Source organism: Schistocerca cancellata, chromosome 5, assembly GCF_023864275.1.
Source record: "Schistocerca cancellata isolate TAMUIC-IGC-003103 chromosome 5, iqSchCanc2.1, whole genome shotgun sequence".
In the NCBI taxonomy this organism is placed as follows: Eukaryota; Metazoa; Arthropoda; class Insecta; order Orthoptera; family Acrididae; genus Schistocerca; species Schistocerca cancellata.
Genome location: NC_064630.1, coordinates 372,940,522 through 372,945,551, shown reverse-complemented (window position 1 = coordinate 372,945,551; position 5,030 = coordinate 372,940,522).

Below are 5,030 nucleotides of genomic sequence, written 5' to 3'. Positions count from 1 at the left end.
CTTTCGCTCCCTGAATCTGAAAGAGTGTATTCCAGTCAACATAACACAAACAACCAATAATGTAATTTTTTATCCAGCAACGTGGAAACTGCTAACAGGAATGAAAACTTACCCTTCCTAGCAGTGAGACGTAACTATTGCGAATCAAATTCCAACGTCAACATATTGCATACGAAGCAGCCAAAACAACTGTGAACGTTGGCCCGAGGGAAGCCAGTCGCGAACACCATAAAGATCTCTGGCAAAGAAACGCTGAACCTATGACATTTGTGCCACATAACAAAATTGTTTCTTTTTATCTCCTCTAAAAACTCTACAGAATTTCGTATACGTAGTTGTTTTACGTCCTGTATTAATGGATCTTTCGTCCTCAACGGAAAATTTAAGAACTCTAGCGCCCGTTAAAGCCCCAGAAGGTACTCAGAACCTGTTAACTGCATTTTCTGTGACTCTTCAGTAAAACAATGTCATTTTAATGAAAAATACAATATTGTGAAATGCTTTACCGGTACGTATATTACATAAAAGGCTATTGCATCACATGAAGTAATTATCGCAAAAGCATCATACGCATACTACATTCCAGTATTGGTGACACATATAAACTATGAAACTTTCATACTAATATAACCACATTGCTTAAAATTAAAACTGATATTATATAATGTAACCCTACCCCAGCCTTCTTTATGTCAGGGTACCAGATCATTGAGGCATTTCAAGTATTTCTGAAATAATCGTGTCAAATTGTTTGAGACCTAGCCTAAAGCTCATTGGAAATGGCTTCTGGGAGATACTCGTCACACATCTGCCAATTGATCTTACCTATCACCAGCTTCATCGTCGATACGTTTGAGCAGCACCCAGACCAAAGAGTAAACACTACAATCGTATCCTGCGAATTTACCCATTGCAGGCAATATGTGATGTTGCTCTGCCTCACTCTAATAAATATTATCCTAGAACTTAGACTCATCCTATGCAATTCCCAAGACTTTATAGTTGTTATGTGTGACGTTATTTATGGCTATGTAATTTACAGCCCATGGCAGACGTCCGCATTATCGCTCTGACATTAAAAAGCTAGCAAGAATCTCTTTTAATAGAAGCTGTATCCATCTTGGTTAAGCTCATTACCAAATGTTATTCAAATCCATTTCAGGCTGATTTCCATCTCAAACACCTGAAGTACGATTATGATTTAAATAAATTTATTGACTTAATCACAGCCGGTAACAAGTTTCAACGTGGCTCATATTCTTGCAATTTTTAACATACTTTTGATGTACTTAATGCCAAATGTGCCAGCGATCATGGGTCATACAATTGCGGAAACTAATATCATGACATATTCGTACAATTCATAAAAATCGGTTAACTGTATTATGAATGTATTTAAATTAAAGTTTATTGCATGGAAGACAAAATAGCAAGGACGGTTCTGCAAAAAGAGAAAGATATAGAAATTTTGTACATTATTGATACACACACGAAATCAAACAAATACATGCTTGAACATTTTTACCGGAAAACAGTTTTTTTAAAATTTTTCCCGGAGCAACAGTTTATAACAGAAGAATGAACGATATCATTGATTTATGTACTCTTACTTTTTATAGGTCTAACGCTGGAAAATTTTCACTCGATCTTACATAACCGACCCAAGAATTCAGATGCTAGAAAACACTCATAATTAAAGCAACTTATTTTATCAACTCATAAATAGACAAGGTATAGATTCATAGTACATAAGGATTATCCAAACATTTAGAAAACGATAGTGCTTAGTAGATGAGGCATAGTCCTAAGGACAAAATGTGCGTTATGCCTCATATCCGATACGTCATGTTGCATCTTTTCGCCAACCACAGTTATGAGGGCTGCAGCTGCTCGTTATGTAATTCTAGTTTCGTTATTCAGTACATAAATGAGGGAAACAAAGAACTTTATTTACTATTTTATAAAGACTGTCAAGACAGAAAATTGTATTCAGCAGTACATGTACAGGTAAGTATCCTTTTATAATGATAGAGAACTTACATCTACATCTACATCTATACTCCGCGAGCCACCTTACGGTGTGTGGCGGAGGGTACTTATTGTACCACTATCTGATCCCCCCTTCCCTGTTCCATTCACGAATTGTGCGTGGGAAGAACGACTGCTTGTAAGTCTCTGTATTTGCTCTAATTTCTCGGATCTTTTCGTTGTGATCATTACGCGAGATATATGTGGGCGGTAGTAATATGTTGCCCATCTCTTCCCGGAATGTGCTCTCTCGTAATTTCGATAATAAACCTCTCCGTATTGCGTAACGCCTTTCTTGAAGTGTCCGCCACTGGAGCTTGTTCAGCATCTCCGTAACGCTCTCGCGCTGACTAAATGTCCCCATGACGAATCGCGCTGCTTTTCGCTGGATCATGTCTATCTCTTCTATTAATCCAACCTGGTAAGGGTCCCATACTGATGAGCAATACTCAAGAATCGGACGAACAAGCGTTTTGTAAGCTACTTCTTTCGTAGATGAGTCACATTTTCTTAGAATTCTTCCTATGAATCTCAACCTGGCGCCTGCTTTTCCCACTATTTGTTTTATGTGATCATTCCACTTCAGATCGCTCCGGATAGTAACTCCTAAGTATTTTACGGTCGTTACCGCTTCCAATGATTTACCACCTATGGCATAATCGTACTGGAATGGATTTCTGCCCCTATGTATGCGCATTATATTACATTTATCTACGTTTAGGGAAAGCTGCCAGCTGTCGCACCATGCATTAATCCTCTGCAGGTCTTCCTGGAGTACGTACGAGTCTTCTGATGTTGCTACTTTCTTGTAGACAACCGTGTCATCTGCAAATAGCCTCACGGAGCTACCGATGTTGTCAACTAAGTCATTTATGTATATTGTAAACAATAAAGGTCCTATCATGCTTCCTTGCGGTACTCCCGAAATTACCTCTACATCTGCAGATTTTGAACCGTTAAGAATGACATGTTGTGTTCTTTCTTCTAGGAAATCCTGAATCCAATCACAAACCTGGTCCGATATTCCGTAAGCTCGTATTTTTTTCACTAAACGTAAGTGCGGAACCGTATCAAATGCCTTCTTGAAGTCCAGGAATACGGCATCAATCTGCTCGCCAGTGTCTACGGCACTGTGAATTTCTTGGGCAAATAGGGCGAGCTGAGTTTCACATGATCTCTGTTTGCGGAATCCATGTTGGTTATGATGAAGGAGATTTGTATTATCTAAGAACGTCATAATACGAGAACACAAAACATGTTCCATTATTCTACAACAGATTGACGTAAGCGAAATAGGCCTATAATTATTCGCATCTGATTTATGACCCTTCTTGAAAATGGGAACGACCTGCGCTTTCTTCCAGTCGCTAGGTACTTTACGTTCTTCCAGCGATCTACGATAAATTGCTGATAGAAAGGGGGCAAGTTCTTTAGCATAATCACTGTAGAATCTTAAGGGTATCTCGTCTGGTCCGGATGCTTTTCCGCTACTAAGTGATAGCAGTTGTTTTTCAATTCCGATATCGTTTATTTCAATATTTTCCATTTTGGCGTCCGTGCGACGGCTGAAGTCAGGGACCGTGTTACGATTTTCCGCAGTGAAACAGTTTCGGAACACTGAATTCAGTATTTCTGCCTTTCTTCGGTCGTCCTCTGTTTCGGTGCCATCGTGGTCAACGAGTGACTGAATAGGGGATTTAGATCCGCTTACCGATTTTACATATGACCAAAACTTTTTAGGGTTCTTGTTTAGATTGTTTGCCAATGTTTTATGTTCGAATTCGTTGAATGCTTCTCTCATTGCTCTCTTTACGCTCTTTTTCGCTTCGTTCAGCTTTTCCTTATCAGCTATGATTCGACTACTCTTAAACCTATGATGAAGCTTTCTTTGTTTCCGTAGTACCTTTTGTACGTGATTGTTATACCACAGTGGATCTTTCCCCTCGCTTTGGACCTTAGTCGGTGCGAACTTATCTAAGGCGTACTGGACGATGTTTCTGAATTTTTTCCATTTTTGTTCCACATCCTCTTCCTCAGAAATGAACGTTTGATGGTGGTCACTCAGATATTCTGCGATTTGTGCCCTATCACTCTTGTTAAGCAAATATATTTTCCTTCCTTTCTTGGCATTTCTTATTACACTTGTAGTCATTGATGCAACCACTGACTTATGATCACTGATACCCTCTTCTACATTCACGGAGTCGAAAAGTTCCGGTCTATTTGTTGCTATGAGGTCTAAAACGTTAGCTTCACGAGTTGGTTCTCTAACTATCTGCTCGAAGTAATTCTCGGACAAGGCAGTCAGGATAATGTCACAAGAGTCTCTGTCCCTGGCTCCAGTTCTGATTGTGTGACTATCCCATTCTATACCTGGTAGATTGAAGTCTCCCCCTATTACAATAGTATGATCACGAAACTTCTTCACGACGTTCTGCAGGTTCTCTCTGAGGCGCTCAACTACTACGGTTGCTGATTACGAGGTGGAGTTGGACTCTGCAGATGAAAAGGATGCTGCCAATAGATAAATTTGCTACAGCTTGCAAAACGTTGAGGCATAGATAACAAAAATTTATGTACTCTAGCATGCGATAATAACTAAAGATATTTTCACGTAAGTCTCCATCTAGAGGAGGACTGGAAGTTCAGAAGAACAACGATAGGAAGATTGCCTATGGGATAGCAGTTGGCCGGCGTCATCCTTCGAATAAAAGTCACATTTCACACCCAAAATCGGCTACTGCTGTGCTTGCAAGGAAGTTTGGTTAAGCATTTGCCTGTAGGATTTCTGTCACTATAATAACATAGGCTGTGGCGATTGAGTTCGTCATTGACAAAATCTTGGTTTCACCAATAAGAAAGCCCTATGAGCAGAGTTGAACATTTCCAATGTATAGCCAAATTAGGGAACCACATTACGTGGGCGTACTGAAAAGTAGTGCCTCCGAATTGTTATGCGAACGCTCCTCATTAAATAATAAAACAAACTTATTAACATTCTA